General features: G+C 39.6%; 1 protein-coding gene across 1 annotated transcript in view; it reads left to right on the top strand.

Moving 5' to 3' along the window:
* The window catches only part of Fgd4 (FYVE, RhoGEF and PH domain containing 4), a 199,890-nt gene that overhangs the window by 75,409 nt on the left and 103,394 nt on the right, over positions 1 to 21,087 (top strand). The window lies entirely within an intron of this gene.

Genomic DNA, 21,087 nt, shown 5'->3' with positions numbered 1-21,087 from the left:
TTATCATTATGTGGTGCTGAGGATCAAACCCAGGGCTTCACAGGTGCAAGGCAAGCGCTCTTCCACTGAGCCACAGCCCCAGACCCTCGAGAATATTTTTTGAGCTGTAGGGATTAGCTCTTCAGCATTGGGTTTTATGAGGGTAAAATCTGACTTGTCATAATTTTCATTCTGGCCTGCCTTAAGATATGAGGGAGGGAGAAAGGCTCACAGGCTGAGAGTGTGGTGGTGGTTTTCGTCTATGTGATTTATCTTTGAGGCTCACCTGGTGCTGTTCTTCTCTTGCTGTCTTAGTTGTTGGCTCCATCCGCCCTCTACAACAAGAAGTAAAAGTATTAAGAGAGGGGCCAGCTGTTCCTCTGGTCTGTTGCGCTCAGGGTGCAACTTGGCATAATTACCACTCAACAGATCTTATTTATAGAACATTCTTTATTCTTAGCTCTTTTCTACTTATTACACCTTACAAATATCTTAGATCTTTGTTAATTTAGTACATTAACGTAAATATATTGTTATACACGTGCACTTTCTATAGACAGGTATTTCAGAAATTTTCTTAGAAGAAAAAAAAAAGAAAATATCTAGATTCTAACTTCTTTGGTGAAGTCACTTCTTGAGAAAGTAGAGATGACAATAAAGTGTGGAAGGAGAAGAGACTGGGACCCAAACAAATGCTTGATGGTTTCCTCCCACCCCTGTGTTAGAACCGGTATTAAGGATTTGGAAGGACAGGTAAGATTAGCTCTTGTGAGGACAGTAGCATAATCTGTTGATGTGAGGAATCGAATTCCATTATTCGCCTTTGACTAGACAGGTCATCATCCCAATTTTAGTAAAAAATACCCCTGGCCAGTGGTGCCCCTGTGGTGGAGTCCTGATGGTTGGACTTGGAGAGAAGATGAACAATTAAAAAAAAAATCCTCCCATCAAATCAGACTCTTCATCTTATCTCCTGCCAAATGGGGCAGGAAAGTTTAATTTATTTCTGTGTATTTTCTTTGGCTTATAAGGTACTCTGTAACCCACAAATCTATTTTTGTTCTAAATCACTTTTATAAAACTGATTATAGAAGAAAAGTAGTAAAGTCACCCCCCCTTTATTTTCCTTCTTTTTTCTGTACGGGGGGGAATCACTGAACCACATTCCCAGCTCTTTTTACTTTTTGAGACAGGGTCTCACTAAGTTACTGATGCTGGCCTCAAACTTGCAATCCTCTTGTCTCAGCCTCCTGATTTGATTGGATTATAGGTGTGAGCCACCACATGCAGCCATCAAATAAACTTTCATAGAATATTAACCAAAACCACAGAATTCTTGGAAGCTCACTGAAAATATCGAAGGATATGTCTCCCTCTTCCCCCCCTTTTTTTGGTGTTGCTGGTGTTGAACTCAGGGGCTCATGTACACTTGGCAAGTACTTTACCACTGAGGTACATCCCCAGCACTTTTATTTTAAGACATAGTCTTATTAAAGTTGCTGAGTCTTATCTGTAACTTGTGATTCTTCTGCCTCAGTCTCCTGAGTCTCTGGGATTGCAGGTATACCTGCAGTCATACCTAACACCCACCACACCCCCCAAAATGTCACCTCTTTATAGATGTTGTGTTTGTTTTCTGATATCCAGTAGACAGCTGTTCCAGGTGTGCCCTATGCAAGGCATCTTTGTTAGTTGCCTGTCTCCCTGGTGCTAGGGTCGCATCTCCTGCTCCATCCTTTCAGTCATCCCACATGTGGAGTAGGAAGTACCCAGGTATATCCTGCTGAAAACTTGAATGTGCCATTTCCTCCTGGAGTATAGATTTTTCTTCTTGTCTTTGTGACTCCAGCTTCTTTTGCTAATCTTCCCAACTAAGTAAGAATGAGGAAGAACCTTCCTTCCGCTATCATCCATTCTCTTGTTTCAGAGCTGAAGAGACTCTGGGCTGCCCTAATCTTGCTCCTCCCCCGTTTATTGACTAAAGAGCATAGGACCCAAATGGGGACAGACTGGCAGGGATGAGAGTCCAGGTGTCTGAATTTCTAATCAGGGATTCTTTCTGTCGTTGGGCTTTCAAAAACTCAGGGCTTAAAAACATCATTCCCAAAATAAGTGCTAGGTGTTTTGGAGTACCTCTGGCAACTTGTTGGGGGTGCTGCTGCCTCTAGGATATCTTAAAATTTCAGGGGGAAACACAGCAACATCTATTAAACACTGTACAAGCTCCTGCCTCCGGGTTGTTGCCAGTTTTAGTTTTAGAATGTGCTCTTTCTTTCAATGATGTCATTGTTTTTGCAAACCTGGGCGTTTGGTGAGCACTGGTGAAAATCGGTGTGGGGCAGGAAGTGAGGTTGGGATGTCTAATACCATCTGTGGTGGGAGTGGTTGAACAGGACCCCACAGGCACCCACATTCCATTAGGAAGTAACACCAGTGAAGAAAAATAATGATTTTTCTTGCAATTATTTTGTATTATGTTTTCAAAGGGTGCCAAGTTGCTAGGTCCAAAAGAGTTCAGATCATTTGTCCCCAACTACTCAACATATGGAGCTCTCCCAGGAATTTCTCTTGGCCCTGTGTGCCATGAAAACGGTACTGAAATGCTAAGGGCCCTGGGATTTAAAAGAGTTCTGGAACCTCTAACTAATGTCTTCTTGGATAAACCCTCTTGCCAAGGAAAAGAAGGAAGAGGTGAGTGAAACTGGCATCCTTAGCAGGGAAGGGAGTGAGGGCAACATTCCCAAGATTATTCGATGGCCCTGTGGCTGGCACAGGGGCTGCTACAGCAGATATTCCAGGCAGTGCTGCCGCCACCCAGTATTTGAAGAAGATAAATTATTGGACTTCTCTGCTGCCAAGGCCTTTTTTTTTTTTTTTTTTTTTAAGTCTTGAGAACCTTTGTGGTAATTGTTGGCTCTTTGTCACGTGCCCTATCACTTACCTTTGGTGCCCTATTATTAGATTCTGGGAGCAGTGAGTTTTGAGGCACCGTCATGAAGACAATGTCAGGACACCCAGGGGTGACCTTGGAACTGGAGAGGACACACTGCTCCTAACTTGCCATTCTTAGATCTGCCACTCTTTCCCTTCTGAGTGATTCCCATGGAATTAATTTTCTAGAAACTATGAGCCAAGTTCTTTTTTATTTTTTAATTATCTTACTAGACAATAGATACACCCAAGAACCTTATGGAGTGAACATAAAAAAATAGGAGGAATAAATATTTTTTAGAAAATCATAATTGTGACATTAAAATTTTTGGAAAACAGGAAATCACTTAATATTTCTTTCTCTAGAAACCCTTTACATTTTGAAGCCTGGTAGATATCGGCTTTGTTCCTAAGAATCTCTTTTTTTGGATGTCATTGTAAAGGTGTTGCGTATGTTTATAGTCAGCATTCAGTTTTGTATTCAGTTTTCCTCCACATCTAGGAGGTGGTATAGCACTGACTTAGACCTAAGCTTTGGTCTCGGATGAATGAGATATTCTAGTCTCAGTGTTGAGAGAGAGACCCAGGACTAAAGCTTAAATTCTGGGTCTCAGTTTCTATATCTAAAAGATGATGATTTTAACATATATCTCATAGTCCCATGGAGGTTTAAATAAAATACTTGTTAAGTGCTTATTATAGTGCCTAGCACACACTAGGAACTCAGTAGATAGTACATTGTTATTAGTAATATACCATAAATATTTTCCCTTTGACATATAAGTCTTTGTGGCCATATTTTAATGACTGCATGATAGTCTTATCAAGTTATGTACATTATTATTTGCATAACTATTCATCTAATATTGGATTCTTAGGTTACCTGTAGACTTTTCCTAGAATAAAAAGTTGTGTAGCACAATCTTTTATTCATCCATCTTATCTACTTAGTGCTCACCAAGTACAAGGACCTTCACTGGGCATTGGGAACACAGCGTGGCATAGCCTTTGGCTCTGGTATACATCACAGTTCAAATATTGAGAAATGCAGAGGAGAGGACAAAATGTCAGTTTCTGGAGAGCCCAGGGAAGGCAGGAGAGGGTTGTAGAAGATGATTGCGTTAATGGAGGTGGAGGACATGATATTAAGAGCTTTTAAATTCGTTGTACCAATTGGGACTTGTATTCTCAGTGCAATGGAAAAGCTTATTTGAAGAGAATGGGCATTTTTTGCTTAGGTTTATGATCTGTAGGAGATAAGATGAAAGCAGAGTCTAGTTGGGAATTTTTTAAGGAATCCAGGTGAGAGAGGATTTGGGAGTGGTTGAGATGGTAAGAAGTGGCCAGATTTAGAAAACCAGTCCACCAGGTGAGCAGATGGGTTGTATTCGTGATGTCAGGGAGGAGACAAGGACAGGCTCCCTGGAATTCAGCCTGAGTGGAAGGATGGAGTTGCCATTTCAAAAACCAATGAGTGATGCAAGAAAGAGGACTTAGGTTATATTTGAGGTGATAATCAGGAGCTGAATTTTGGAATGTTATACTTGAGATGCTTATTGATTATGTAGGCAGAGGATGGAAGATAGGTAGATGGATGCAGGAGTCTGGAATTCATAGGAGAGAGATTTGTCTAGGAGTCCTGAGTTTGGGGGTTGTGAGTATATTTGTGGTGTTTATGACATATTTGAAAAATTTGGAACTGTTACTTTTACCCATTACTTCTTTTACTGTATCATATAGAATAGGCTTTGGTGTTTCTTTTATTAAAAATCCAAACAAACTTCACTTTGTTAAATTGTTTTATAAGCATATTAGAAATTTTACTACAGGATTATTTGGTAAATTGAGAAGGTTTGGTTATCTATCTAGTGGATCTCTTTATCCTTTTAGTTTTTCTTTATTTCTCCCAGTAAGAGTTCATGGTTCTTTCATGAATGTTTCACATACATTTCTTGATAATATTATTTACAGTGTTCTTCACTTTGGGTTGGTTGCCATTGTTAGTTAGTACACCCAATCTTAATAATAGGGTGACAACTCTTGGTCTTCTAAAGAAATTATATTGATATATTTGGTTATTTCACTGAATTTCTGGTACTATAAATAACATACTACTTGATTCTTTATTGGGGGATAGGAATTTAATCATTATGTGCAAGTAATAATTACATCTGTTTAAATATTTGGAACACATTTCTTATTCATGTCAAGAAAAGAGTTCTGATTGAAGATAGAGAATGGTTATGAAGTAAGGAAACAATACCTAAAAACCTTGTCACAGTTACATTTTTTTTTAAGGCTGATCCTTATTATCAATCTTCCTTGCCCTTTTACTTATGATGGATATTTTGAGTGCCTATAGTTTATATTCACCTCCGACAGCTGGTTTTTGGTGTGGCATGTTTCATTTTCAGCCATTCTCATCTTCTCAGGACTTATTCTCTGATTCCTTAGTGAAAATTAGGTATTGAGGGAAAAACTGTTTTCCTGCTGAATCAATATTTAATCTTCATGGACGATGATACAAATTAAACCCAATAGGTGGTATAAAATCAAGAGATTTCAAGGCTGTAATTGTGTAAGGCTCTAGATGAAAATGTAAAATTCTGTATTCAAATATAAAATTTTAGTTGTCTTCCTCCCCATTCAATAAACAGTAAAATAAAAATGAATTTATTTATACAAGTTTTCTTCTAACAGAACTGATTTTGAAATTGGACTTTATTTCCAAACTTTTTATACCTTTATATTTGCTTAAAAATTCCTTAAAAAGCTGAGTTTTCAGTTCTGAGGTGTATTGCAAATCAGAAAATGACTCACTGATGCAGCTGAGATTTCCAGAATGCTTTATCTTGACTTTGCAAGTTAACTTTTTTTTCTATTTATCAAGTTAAACGGTGTGACCTTGCTCCCTGAATGAGCTGTGTTCACGATCTGAAACATTAGGACTTTGTACCACCAAGGGTAAATTTGCAGAAAGCTTTTAGTTGGGCTGTCTTGCCTTGTTTAAATAGCCCAACACCTGCTAGGCAAGCCCTGCGCATGTGAGTGGCTATGTACGTTCCTTCCTTTAGGATTTGCAGGGCTGGAGCACAAAGACAGCGATTGTTACCCAATAAGCAGTAGTCACACACTTCTACCAATCGCCTTAGGAGGGCTGGTTACCATGGAATCCACCATCTGTTCACTCCCCGCCGCTGGAATGTGATTATCCTTGCTGGGCTGGGAACTGGGGTAAGCAGGGGAGCCTGTGTGGTGGGAGATTATCTGCAATGGACTGGGTTAATGGGAGGCTTGATTTGGCTCACTGGAAGAACAAATGAAGGGAGTCGTACTTCACCCATTCGTGACTTCTAGCCACCAGGAATAAATTCAGCTTTTTCTAGGGTAAGTCACCCTGGACAGTTATCCCGTTTGTACTACATTTGGTGTGGGGCATTATCTCCATGTGGTCCAGGAGAAGGGAGCTCTGAGCTCTTCTGGAAGAAATGTCCAGCTTACACACTTGTCTTATAGGCACTTTATGATATGTTGATGTTGGGGAAATGAAAGAATTGTCCTTTCATCTTTAAAAAGGATGTCTGCTTGTGAAATTGTTTTATGACCTCTGAAAGTGGCAAAAAGACGGTCATTTTTAATGGTTCCTCAGAATGAATTACACCGGTATTCTTGCTGAAATACGCCCATGGCCACAACGTGTTCAAAACGTCTGGGGGTCAGGGGTGTTTGTAGGGTATAATTTAATCAATGCTTATTCTGGCCCACATGACTGGTTTACTATTACCAGGTCATGTTTTGAAATGTGATGTTCATGTAGTTTTATTTTGCAATGCTTTTTTGCACAAGTTTGAAGGGCCTGAGCATGTGGAAACAATGTGACAGTGCTCTACCGGCAGGCGTGCAGGCAGAGTGATAAAGACAGGGGCAAAACTAGGAAGGTCCCTTCTATTTCAAGGGCTTCCTTTGTATTTTTTCTTTCAACAGCCCCTTAAAATATGTGTTGCATATTGTGAGCAGTAGAAGGAGATTTTGGTGCTAACAAATGGATGACTGACATTTTTTCTGTGTGGCTAAGAGGTTGGTAGCTCAGACAAGGGACTTCTATGTCCCTTGTAAAGCAGCATTGTATATCCCCTTCCCCAAAACTGTGCCCTAAAATATAAAAGTGAAAAAAACAAAAAGAGTGCTGTGTATACTCTGGAGACTTCTTTTTTGTTAAGTTTTTTTTTTTTTCCTTTTTTTTTTTTTTTCTGTCATTTAAACCATAGCGCCAGTGCTGTGAGTCTAACTGGGTCTGCCATTTTTATCTGCTCTAGGAAGGGTTGCAGGGCGAGGCTTCGCCTGTGCAGTTTCAGTCTTTCTAATTGTGCTGTTCTGCTGTCGTCTTGGACATTGGTGTCAGTGGGCCAGTGGCTGCCCAGAGACCTAGGAAAGGTCATTGCTAATAGAGTCTACTTGATTTTCTTTTTTAAAAATGATGGTATAAAATTAGATCACCTCATATTAGTGAAGGGCTCATGTTCTTACTTCAAGAATAGGTTTTCAGGCCTGGTTGCTATTTGTGGCTTCTTGGTATTAAGAATTTTAATTCTTAATCATTCGTTTAAGAATTGTAAATTAAATTTCTTTTGATCTTTTGCCCTTATTGGGCTATAAACATTTTTATTGTTTTTTAATATATAAAATTAGATGAGTTACATTCTACCTCTAAGAAGCATCTTTTTCCAATAATAACATATTTGTCTAAAATTTCCTGAACATCACCTGTACAATTTTTTAAGCTAATCTTAACTTATTTGGGATAAAATTTTCACCCATAAAAAAGAGTCATTCATAAGCAGTACAAGGGTTGGGAGGAAATGAGCTGATTTAGAAGCACCCTGTACATTTAGAGTGCTCATGCTGCTTTAATGACATGTGTCTTAGAAACCTGAAACAGTCTTGGAGCAAGTGGGTGTGAAGTGTGTGGCTTCTGTGTGCCTGGGATGTGGTTACTTAGGTCACTGTGGTGGGCTGGGGTAAATCGGTACACTTTTTGAGTTCTTTAGTGTTTGTGAGTAAGCTTACTATTTTTACTGTTACTGAGTTATAGTTCCAAGATTGTGGTGGGGGGCTATAGGGAGCATGCTGGGGATTGAACTCAGGGGTACTCCACCACTGAGCCACATCCCCAGCCCTATTTTTGTATTTTATTTAGAGACAGGCTCTCACTGAGTTGCTTAGCACCTCACTTTTGTTGAGGCTGGCTTTGAACTTATGATCCTCCTGTCCCAGCCTCCCAAGCCGCTGGGATTACAGGCGTTCACCACCATACCTGGCATGCGGTTTTTAATTGAATGCTTATGCTAGAACACAATCCCAACACTTTATGGGCATTTGCAGGTATTTGGTCACTTACTTTCACTTGAAAGCATATTTGTCAATGTGCTCCTTGTTCAGTTTCCAGAGTAGCAAGTAATAAAACCACACAGTTCTCCAAATTGTGTTTTAAAAGCTTTATTACTTCAATCTCTGACAAGATACTTGGTGGTTCTTGAGGAGAGCCCTTTACTGAAATTAGTGAAGAGAGTGGACAACAGGAATAGTCCCTGGAGCACCTGTGAGCCCAACCAGGGCACCCCAGGGACTAGAGTACACAGTCATATGACGGTCCTTTACTCAAGAGGATATGGTTTGGGGGCTTGGTGAGATGTCCACTTCCATTCACAGCAGTGTCGGCAGGGAAACCTATCATTATGTGCATGATGCCTGGTGGTGAAGAACTTAGAACATACTGAATTCTCTGTACTGATACTTGTGCAAGTAGCCTGTGGAACACAAATGTGAACTAAAGTGCTTAGAGTGATTCCGGTCTTCAGCAGTCTGTGCAGACAGCAAATTAACCCACTACAAGTTCAGCAGTCTCCTCTTTCTGCTATTTTGTTTGACACATGATGCTGGAAAACTGCCTGACCTAACTTATTCAGACAAGGGGACCACAGAGCTAATAAACAGTGGCGAATTTCATACATTTTTCTTCCTGTGTTTTGTTGACTTACTCTGCCCAACTCCTAAGTTGAGTCTGTGTTTCTCATTTCTTTTTTGAGTACCTATTTATAATCCATATTTTGAAGTTTACTATTTTGGGCCACTGGATCCTTGAGTTGTCTGAGATGATGGAATAGTAGGAATTTGGAGTGGAGAATCTGTGAATGCTATTGTTACTAGTGTTGTTACGTTCATAGGTTGGGGCTGAATCTGCTAGCATTTTTCCATGACTTAAAAGTAGGTGTACTGAAAAGTGGTCTCTTTTGCCCTTTCCCACAATTCCATTTTGCCATGGCTGCAGAATATGCTTGGAATGAGTTGATTGGGTGCATCAGCAATTTTGCATTGCTGTGTTAGACATAGAACTACAGGATAGTTAGCCTATAGAGCATGCATGGGAATCATGTAATTTTGCACAGAAGCCATGGCTCAAAGCTTGTTGCATTTGGCGGGCTTTTCTTGCTGTGTGTGGCATAGATTTGCATATTGGCTGCTGTTTCTTTTGAGTTGTCCTCAGCTCTTCTGTTTTTATAACTGCTCCTGTGCTTGTCTTAACACAAAAAGACAAACTTTCCATAAATTGGCAAGGAGTAGGTCTACGTAGGCTGCAGAGGAGCCTTGGAACGGCTGTGGGGATGGATGGCACTTATCCCTTTTCAGTTGCCATCATTCTAACCCCAGGAATAGCTTGATGGAGTTACACATGCATGTCTAGCAGCACCTTATTCTTAGAAAAGTTCTGTATTTTCACAAATAACACCACTCTGTAGGGCTAATTGCTTTTTTTTTTTTTTAACAAATGTTTTAAATGTTGGACTTCCTCCTATAAGTAGTTCCTTCCTTCCTCCTAGTCTGCCTAAATCCTGTGTTCTTTCTTTATTTTTTTCCCCAATTTCCTGGTCCTGAACTCATATTAATGAAATCATGAGACACGGTATATTCACATGAGGCAGGCAGATTGAATCTATTGCATTCTTTTTGATCCCTAATATATCACTGGATATTTGTTTTCACATTTATATAAAGACCCCAAGCTAAAAAGAATCATCTCCTCTTTTATCCTCATTTTAGAGAAGAATCTAAGATCCATAAAGATGAAGCAACTTGTCTTAGGTGGAGCAGGTGAGGTGGGGGCTGGGACTTATGGTCTGGGGACTCTGGAGCAGGTGACATCTTGACCCAGAAGTGCTAGTTGCAGAGGGCAGAATCTGAGACCAGGCAATAAACAGACTCAGTCAGGTCACCTGACTTTCTATGTCATTGCCCTTACAAGGAGCAGAGTGTGGGGGTGCTGATGGAACTCACAGATGGAACTTTCAGTGCATCTCCAGGGAGCACAGGTTTGAAAGATGGTTTACTCAATAATACAAGTCGTAAGAAATGGATTTCTCATAATAAACGCCTAGTCTTTTAGAAAGCATAGCTGGCAAACCAAGTAGATATTTGTGTGTCAGTTTGTATGCTCTCTTTCCTAAAGCCATGTGTATATGAGAGGTAAAATGATGATGAGAATGTTGCTTGGCAGTTGTGGAGCCTAGAGCAGGTGGCAGGTAGAGCACTAAGGAAGGCCAGCCTGAAGGGCAGATGACTGTAGTCCTACTGCAGGGCACACCTGTCACTCAGATCATACACGCTTGGGATGTGTTGGTGTCCCTCTTCTGTGGACACAGCAGATATACCACCCAGTTTCCCTTTCTTCTGCTCCCCTCATCAACCACATGTTCCCCCTGGCCCTAGACCACCTCACCCACTATTGAGGCAGCCTATCAGATATTACTGTTGTCAGTGTTAACTTTTCGTTCATTCATCAAATACTTTTTTTTTTTTGCTACTGAGGATTGAACACAGGGGTGCTTAACCACTGAGCTACTTCCCCAATTTTGAAACAGAGTCTTGCTACATTGCTTAGGGCCTCACTGAGTTGCTGAGGCTGGCCCCAAACTTGCAATCCTTTTGCCTCCAAGTCCTTGGGATTACAGGCATGTGCCATCATTTCCAGCCCACCATCAAAGACGATTGAACAAATTTCCTCTGTGCTGTTACTGGGTAGGTATGGAGAATTTGGTGCTGAGCATAGTGGCAAGAACTTTTAGTGAAATTTACATGAGGCTGGGGGGACATAAGGCAAAAGTGAAGAAATAAGTGAAGAGAATACTTTCAAGTAGTGGCAACTTAGTGAAGATAAACATGACATGGTAAGGAGGGTTTAGGGTAGCAAGCTTTATACTGGGTAGTCAGGAAATGTATACCTAGACAAAAATGATCTGGAGTCAGCCATGTGTGATCCAGTTCAGGCAGGGGGGTTGTCATCATCACTTTATGGAGGTGGAAATTCAGGAGCATGAATAATCAGGGTCATTCCAAAATCATGTTAAAATAACTGTAAAGCTACACTACATTACCCGCTCCCCCAACACGCATATATCCATCCCCAGGACTTAAAATGTGCTCTTTTTCAAAGGCAGAATTTAACAGATAAGCATGGGAAGGCATTTCAAGACAGTGGTTAAGAGCAGCCTTTTTAAGTCCAGCTGACCTGGGTTCAGGCCCCTCTCACAGACTGGCTGCCTGGTTGTCTTTAAGCCAGTTACTGAACCTCTGGAAACCTCAGTTTCCCCGTTATCAGAACCCATGGGGTTATTGTGAGTATGAGGAGAGGTATGTTAAATATTGTCAATTAGTACTGAAAGTGATGGTGATGATTGGGATGTTCTCTAAGGGGTCAGGGTAATAATTCCCTGAATGTTCAGAGTTTTGCTACTCTTGGCAGGGATAACCAGAGAGAACTGTTTGCACTTACCTTCACTTATTCAGCAAGCCTCGTTTGAGTGTCCACTCTGCCTTTTAGATTCGAGGTGAAGAACAGGGCTAGGATCTGTGCTCACACTGTGCTGCCCTCAGGGTGGTTGGTAACACAGTGGAGAAAGGTGAGGAGACGGGCAATGGGTGGGTCAGGCGAGGTGGGGTTGGGACTTCTGGTCTGGGGAGACTGGAGCAGGTGAAGTCCTGACCCAGAAGTGCCGGTCACAGAGGGCAGAACCGGAGACAAGGCAGGACAGGATGTGAGGGTAGAGATGTTGCCTTGCTCAAAAGTGTTTACACTTTTTGAGGTCCCCTAAAGAATGAGGGACCTTTGAATGTTTTTAAACATTGGGGAATAGATCTTTGCATAGTCTGGGAAGAGAATTGGCATTGGAGGGAATACTTCTCAAGGCAGCTGGGAATCTTCATCATCATCATCTTCTTCATTCTCAGCAAAGTTTTCCTTCTGTTGTCATCATCACAATGGTTCAGTCACATCTTATTCTTGGTATTTACATTCTGAAGTCAGCACATAAAGCAAAACTTTTATAGTCAATATAATTCTTGAAAACTCCCTCAGGGATGCCCAGCCTGGTCGATCAGCTCTCATGGATTCCACGCAGTTGGTGCTTTTTTTCCCCCCCGCATTGCTGGCAAAGATGGGATCTTCTTCAGTTGGGCAATGAGATAAAATAATCACTTTGCTCATATTAAGGGGCTATGCTATGTATGGCTATGTAGGAAGTGTAGGCCTAGAATGAGACCCAGTGTGATGAGGGCTTACACTTGAGAAGTCACAAGGGAACCAACAGGAATTGGGGCAGCAGCTGGTTTATGATTTCTTCCTCACCCTCACCACAGGGTACGTGAACCTGGGGTCAGCGTTAGCTGAGCAACTGAAACGATTGTATCTGTGTTTGTGCGCGCACACACACACTCACACACCACTGTTTTCTTTATCTGCAAAGCATGTATCCATTCAATCGGAGCAGCCTTAAATGTATTTATAATGCAACTAATGTAATTGCAATTGATGCAGTAACATGCCAGACACTGCAGAGCCCGTTCGTCATCGCAGCTAGACTTGTTGAATATAAGGGATTTGTGCTCATTGAACAAATAAAACCTGTTAGGAAATACATAATAATCCAAGTTTACCAACTGTTAAATGGTGAACTAGAATAAAAAGTGTTTTGGTTCAGTCTGTGTTCTTAGATTTTCCATTTTCTTTAGTTATAAAGCCATTACATTAACCTAGGTAACATCATCCTCATCAGAAGAAGAAACTTTTCATAGAGACAAGAGTTTACAAACATGATTGACTAATTTTGGGAAAAAAGTTTTATATAACAAGCTATCAAAGAAATACACAATAGTGTATTGGCAAAAAAATACTGCTTGCTTATGTTCTGGATTAGCATCATTGTATTCTTCAGATGAATGTACAATGATAGAAATTTTTGGGAAAATAACTTACTATTTTTTTTTAAATTTAGAGTACATATTGCAAGGAATAGTATTATACTGGAACCAATTCAGTTATACTTTCTATTCCTGTGGGTGTTGGATCTCTCATCCCCTCTGCCCTGCTGTATGCTTTCTGCTCTTCACCTGGGCCTCTTACACGTCTGTCTATAGGTGGCAGAAAACATGGCCACTCCAACCGGGTTACGTAGCACTTCCCAGTTCCAGAGCCCAGTAGATACATGCAGTTCTCACTTGTGATATCCTGGAGAGACTAATGGGCTGAGCTTTGGTCAGCTAAGTTCTGTCAACTGTGGCCATGAGACACAGAGGTGACTTCACCTGTAGCAACCGATACAAGCACACGCCTGCTACATGATCAATAGCTTGACATTTCTTTTCTTCTTTACAGTTATTCTGTAGATTTTAAATGATTGATTAGCAATGACATTATTTGGATTTTATGGCAAAAGTAAGTTACTACAAGATTCAAAATAGCAAATTAAAATCTGATAGGGAAGGGGGCTGGTGTTGTGATTCAGTGGTAGAGTGCCTGCCTAGCATGTGTGAGGCACTGGGTTTGATCCTCAGCACCACATAAAAATAAAATAAAGGTTTTGTGTCCATGTACAATTAAAAAAAATTTTTTTTAAATATGTGATAAGGAAGAGATAAACCTGTACCAAGTAATAGTAACCAATTTAGGCTAGTATATATTTGTGTTATAGATTATGTAGTGAAAACATAGGATGGGTTTCCTAATAATTGGGCTGTTTTATCTCTGGTGGTATTCAAGTAAAAATTAGACGAACACTTCTAAGAGGTGTTATGGAGAAGATAGGTATATAGAACTACATGGCTTCCAAAGTCCTTTTCAACCCTAATGATCTGTTAGGAAAACAATTTACTCTGGAAAGATTTCTTTAAAGATTCTTAATTAAATATTAGAGGAAGATCCTGTAATACAACCCACATGCCTTTTGAGAATAAGATGTGAAATTATGCAGAAGTCTGCAGTCTGTGGGATTAAGCAGGAAGCAATGAATTTGAGTCCTATCTTGAAGGCAGCGATTGGATTATGTGAGGGAAATAATTTTAAGATCTTGTTAATGATTGTTACTGAGATACAATTAGGATTTAGCCAATTCATTACTTTAACAAATGTCTGAAATAATTCAATTCATAAAGAGGAAAAGTGTTTTTTTTGTTTTGTTTTTTTTTTTTTTTTGCTCATGGTCGGTTGCTCTTGGTGGTTTTCTTTGGGGCCTATGGTAAGGAAGGATGTAGGGAGCTTGAGTTGGAGGAAGAATCTAACCTCATGGCAGCCAGGAAGCAGAGGGGTGGGGGCAGGGTTCCAATATTCCCTTCAAGGGCTCATCCCTGTATGACTGGAAAACTTCCAACTCAGCACCATCTCCCAAAGTGCCACAGGCTGAGGACCAAACCTTCAACAGCAGGAGCCACCTGGCTTGCCAGCTAGAAGAGGCATTTTCCTGGTTCATTCCCTAGTGAAGTGGTTAAAACCTCCATTGAGCCCAAGAACAAAGAGAAGCCAGTATTGTAAGTGTGCTTGTTTGTGGTCTTCACTATATTTTGGGAAGAACGTGTCAGGATAATCAGCCATGAATTCTTTTGTTTTCTGTTTTGGTGATGATGTCAAACTATGGCAGTAGTACTACATGAGCAGCTATACTGTGAAATCAACAACTTGTTTAACTGTCAGGATTAAAATTTCTCTGTGTTATGCAGAAACCAGTGAACTTTGTTGAATCTGGGCCCGAGTGAGTTCATTGATGTTTTGCTCAGGTGAAGTTTAAGATGTATTTCTGTTCATTATTCCATAAATAAAATCTGATCCCAGGATTGGAACTTAATTTATAATTTTAATAAAATTAATTTTCCCTTTTAAAAAATGGAATGGACAAAAAACATTATTATAAAAATGGTGAATAGGCTATTCCTTTTCCTTGAATTCCTTTTCCACTTTCTTTCTTTCTTCCTTTTTTTAAATTTTTTTTGGATGGACACAATCCCTTTATTTTATTTGTTTATTTTTATGTGGTGCTAAGGATCAAACCCAGTGCCTCACGCATGCTAGGTAAGCACTCTACCACTGAGCCACAACCCCGACCCTACTTTTCTACTTTCTGATTATGGCATGTATTGAGTCTGTTCTGTGATAGTTCACAACTTGTAGGCTAATTCTGAAGTGTGTATCCTAAACTTGAAGTTGTGGTTGATTCAAGTGTTTTAAGGAGTGGAGTGTTCATAACCTTGAGTTTAGTTGGTTTCAGCCTCAGGTATGGGTTGGTACTATAACACCTAGGACTCTCCAGATTAGTACCTTTCCTCTAGTAGGATCTGTCACTGCTGCCTCATTCTAGAATATTGTTTGGGTGGAGTGTCTTTTCTCAGAAGGACCAGGTCTGGACCAGGTAAACCAGCAGTGAGCCATTCCATCAGTTTGTCTGCCTAAAATGCAGTTACTCTGATAAAGGCTGATCCAGGGTCTAGCTCTTAATCTCTCTGGGGGTGCATATTTTTTAACATTAGAAAAAAATTGAGTCATTTTTTGACCAGATGGAAGTAAAAGGGGATGGAGTAGGAGTCAGATGCTTTGAAGCATACATAGATAGCAGACATCTATTTTCCCTGCATCCTCTACCATCCAGAGCTGTTTTCTCTTAATTGCTCAGAGGTACAAGATCTTTCCAGAAAGGTTATTCTCTTGTTTGTGCAGAAAAAAGAAGGGCATCACATTTGCATAAAAATTCTACTGGAGGAAAAAATCAAATAGAATCTCCCTACACCAAAGTTAGATGGATTTTTTTTTTTTTAATTTCCTTGTCTGGGCAACCTGGACATTCACTTAATAAACAAACATCTGAGTGTTTTCCCATGCCCAGTGCTGTGCTAGAGTAGTAAAGATACAGTCTTGCTCTCCGCATCCTCACTTATTAGCAACAAAGTATAATGCAAGGTCACATAACTGTACAAAGATGGGTGTGATGTGTTGTGATCGCACAGAGAGAAGGAAGGACTCAAGCCCAGGCCTGAGAACCAGAAAAATTAAAAAATATTGTCATGGAAATAACTCAGCACTGCATCTTAAGGATAAGGTGACACCTGCCAGGTGGTGAAGAGCATTTTCAATATGAAGGGAACAACCTGCATTAAACTGTAAAAACTACAAAAGAATAACGTGTGTTTGGAATACAAGAAAGTTGGGATTGGGTGTAGGAGTGGGTTAGTCTAAGCCTTGCTTTGGAAGCAGGACTCTGCTGCAGGAGTGGAGAGAGTTGGTTCAGAGCTTTAAGCTGACAAGCCACCTGGTCTTTTAGGCATTCTGGAGAGATGACTGACATTAGGTAGAGGAAGAGCTGAGGTTGCAAGGTGCAGGAGCCTCAGCAGTTCCATGAGGAGCAGATGGTACAGAAGAGAGATGATGAGTCCTCCGAGTTAAGGTGGTGGCTCAAGGATGGAGAAGAAAGAAGGCACTGAGAAATTGCTAGGAGCGGACTCATTAGACTTAGTGATTAATTGGATGTGCGGATGGGGGCAGGAGAGTGGCAAGTGTCGAACTGCTCTCAAGTTCCAGCTTGGATAGGCGGCTGGATGATGCATCATTAGCTAATACTGGGGCACCGTGGGAGAGGCAGACCGTGTCCCTTGGTTGACTCAGAAACTGCATTTAATTTCTTGTCACACGTCTAACTGGTTTAGATTTATGTTTGAAATTTGTATTTTTTTTTTATATTTTGAAAGCAAACACCACATCAAGTCCAGTATAGTATTCTTAGTATGACAAATTATGTTTGCATCCCTTTTGCAAAAAATAAATAAACTCCTACTTTTTCTTCTGCATCATACTTTAAATTCTTGCCTTTGCTACCATTTAGTTTCCTATCAACAGGTGGCTAAACTCTTGTTGTGAAATGAAAGCAGAAAATAAAACAGGGTTTATCAGAATTCACAGTATAACTTGGGAAAGCAAGTGTGTGTGTGTGTGTGTGTGTGTGTATACACTTTTTTCCCCCATGAAAAAAGTCTAAACTCTTGCCTGGTGAGTTAATAGATTTGTTATATATATTTCAGCTATAGGATACTGAAGCATTGTGAATGTTGAGGCAAGACATGGCTGTAAGATGTCTGGTCTTTTGAGTGAACTGCGCAGGTTCACCTATATGCAGATTTTTTTAAAAAAGATTTGCAATAATTTGAAAAAACTTGTAGACAAACCACATAGCCTAGAAATGTTGAAAGAATTAAGAAAAAACTCAGTATGTCACCAATGCATAAAAATACATGTAGGCAACAGTCTATTTTATAATTTACTACCATAAATGATATACAAGTCTAACCTAAAAAGTTTGAATCTAGCATAATATGTTCACCCAAACACAAGCCATACTTGGTGCCATTGGTACTCAAGAGAAATATAAACAAAGGTAAAGATGCACTATTAAATCATCGCTGCATAAAATAAACTGTGGCACACATTGTAATATTGTAATAATTTCATAGCCACATCCTGTTGCTTTTGCAGCAAGTTCAAGTGTTGCAAGTATCTGCTTGAAACTCGAGTGACACTAATCATCTCCACGTGAGCAGTTTGTTTCTCCAGTAAACTGTGTATTGTAGCAAAAAAGTGATTGCTCATGGTTCTTATGCATTTTTTACCATATATAGTACATACACAAAATGTTAGTCAGCTGCTTATTGGTAAGGCTTCTTTCTGATCAGCAGCAGATTATTAGTAGTTTGGGGGGATCGAAAGTTGTGTGTGGATTTTCTGATGTATGGAGGGCTTCATTCAAGGGTCACCTGTATTTGAAATTGACTCTTACCTTGTCTCTTTCCCTTGCTAGATTGATCTTCTGAGGCAAGGAACTTTCTTACTTATATCTTATGTCCCAGCTTCTGGCTTGGTATGGAATCCATACCAACCATAGGAACAATTAGGTTGTTGAATTGAAATAAGGCTAAAGAAAAAGTGGTACTGCCAACTGGGGATGAGGAGAGGTACCACACCATGGGACTAGATAAAGCACCAGTGATTACCAGCTGGCCCCAATGCCTCTGTTTTGGGACAGGTCCTCCACCACCACAGTTCTACTGTTTTTTTTTTTTTTTTTTTTTGGCTGGAGATTGAACCCAGGTGTACTTACCCACTGAGCCACATCCCCAGCCCTTTTTATTTGTTATTTTGAAACAGGGTCTCACTAAGTTGCTTAGGGCCTCACTAAGTTGCAGAGGCTGGGTTTGAACTTGCAAGTCTCCTGCCTCAGCCTCCCAAGCTGCTGGGATTATAGGTGTGCCCCACCATGCCTGGGCGGGTCTTGGCTCTTCTTGCCCTGCTCTTCCTGGTTGGTTTGGGTACTGTTGGAGGTCACGGTTTTCTTTCTTTCTTTTCTTTTTTTTCTTTCTTTGTACTTCTAGGTGCTTGCATAAAGCCCAGCAAATATAAGTTGCTAGGTAAAGCACCTAATGAAGAAATAAGGAAAATGTGTCTTTCCCAGACTTCTTCAAAGTGTTTGAGAATCACTAAGGAATTTGGAGGATATCATTGACAGTAGGTCTGAGGAGTCAGCAACAAAAGACAAACCAAGTCTTTTAAAATCCACAGTCATTTGTTTTTTCTACCTGTTCCTACTGGTCTTTTTTTTTTTTAATATTTATTTTTTAGTTTTCGGCGGACACAACATCTTTGTTGGTATGTGGTGCTGCATGCCAGGCGAGCGCTACCGCTTGAGCCACATCCCCAGCCCTCCTACTGGTCTTTTGAGACAGCATTCCAATGTGGCGCACTTCAGATAACTTTATTTTCTTCTCTCCTAAGTTTAGTAATGATTAACTTCTCACCTCCTTTTAACAGAGGGGTAAAAGAGACACAGAAAGACAAAAACTAACTCCTCTCTCTACATATACATTTAGTCATTGATGGACCTTTATTTATTTATTTATTTGTATGTAGTGCTGAGAATTGAACCCAGGGCCTCACTTGTGCCAGGCAAGTGCTCTACCACTGAGCCACACCCCCAGCTCCAGAAACTTAACTTTTCAAGATATATGCGAATACTTGTGTCTTTTAAATATAAAAAATGATCAGGGATGGCTAAGGGTCAAAATCCCATAGAAGAAGATCAGGTGAATTGAAAACTGGTTTTGAATGAAATACCCTCTTTAAAAAAGCAGACAGGTGAACTCTTAATATGAGATAATCATGTTGAAGAAATGAGTTAGCCCGGTCTTCAACCAGTAACTTGATTTTATTGTTTTCATTTTTATTTATTTATTTTTTTGCAGTTCTGGGGGTTGAACCATTGACTTTTCCTGCATGATAGGCAAGTACTCTACCACTGAGCTACATCCCCAGCCCAGTAACTTGATTTTAGCAAATAACTGACTGTTCATCCAAAATTAGGGCATGAGGTAATAACTAAAATTGCCAAAAGCAGAACTAAAAGTATTCTCAGAAACCAGTAGAAAAATAACAGTAGCAAGCAGTAAAAAAATTAAAAACCTTTTGAGAAGTTATAGGGTAGAATTATACAGCAAAGGAACTAATTTTCCACTTTCAAACTTGTGATTGATAGGATCAGCATTTCCTCTTTGCAGTGAGTTCTGATCCTTTAAACACCATCTTGGTTAATAGAAATAACAATGAAATGGACACAGGTTATCAGTTCTGAAAATACATGCCTACACTGATGCATATGATGAACTGTGAATTATAAAGTGGTCTTTTAGCATAAACTTTTACATTTAAATTAGAATAAGGCTTGCTAGAATAAAAGCTTTATTTCAAACTCCAGGGTACCGATTAGGTGGTTTACATGTAAATGATGGGAGCAAAAATTGTTTTCTGGTAAAATGCCTCTGACCTATGAAAGTGCCAAAAGTATAATTCATTACTCAAATGAAGAAAGGAGTAGGAAACTTAGTGCTTTTAGATGCTAATTTTGTCTAATGCTTATCTATGACATAATACTGGAAATATTATTGCATAATACTGTAGTAGATTTGAAATGGTAATTATTTCAGTTGGGCAAATTCATGTCTGATGTGCTTTTAGTGAGTACCCAAAAAGCTCATAGATGCTTAGTATAGTTTACCTATTTTGCCCAAAGAATTAAAAACAAAAACAAAACCCAGAAAAATCTTAGCATTCCTAATGTTTATGGACTTATATTAGCATCTTCATTTTGTTCACTTGTCAAATACATCTGAAATGCATCCAGTATATCTGGTACTGATGAGGACTTCTGTTTTTTTTTTTTTTTTTTTTTTTTTTTTTTTTTTTTGTGGACAGTACAGTCTCTTGTGACCTTTCTGTCTGTGGCATTTTAGGCAAGGCTGGTTATGTGGACTGAGATTATATTATCTTTGACAGTGGGATTTCGGCAGTTCTTGGTAACAGGCTGACCTTAAACATCATGGGTTCTATGATGGTGTGGTATTTTTAAACGAGTGTCAGACTAAAGATACTGCATTTTTTTTTTTTTTATTTTGCAGAAGACAAATGGTCTTCATTTGCTAATCTTTCCTGTGAAGACAGATATCTGTCCATAGCTATTTAGTAGGCTCTTACCTAGCAGATATGTTTGAAAAAATGAACACAGTCTGTCCTTCCAGGTAAAAGTGAAATTTAAATGAGCCAGTACCTGCAACCTGGAGTAGAGGGTAAGTGCACCACAGATAAGGCATTTTTAAAATGATTGTTTGGAAATGTTTTTATTATTGTGTAATCTTATCACTAACAGTGAGTCATACATATCTTTTTAAATTTTTTTTAAATTTCTGAACATAAACTCAAGAATTTTTTAAACCTTGTTTTAAATCTTTGAAATAGTTTTAGCAAGTCTTTAGATCAAGCTTTAAAAA

Source organism: Urocitellus parryii, chromosome 5 (genome assembly GCF_045843805.1).
Source record: "Urocitellus parryii isolate mUroPar1 chromosome 5, mUroPar1.hap1, whole genome shotgun sequence".
Classification (NCBI taxonomy): Eukaryota; Metazoa; Chordata; class Mammalia; order Rodentia; family Sciuridae; genus Urocitellus; species Urocitellus parryii.
Note: the sequence above shows the minus strand (reverse complement) of the source record. Positions and strands in the feature narration are given on the sequence as shown.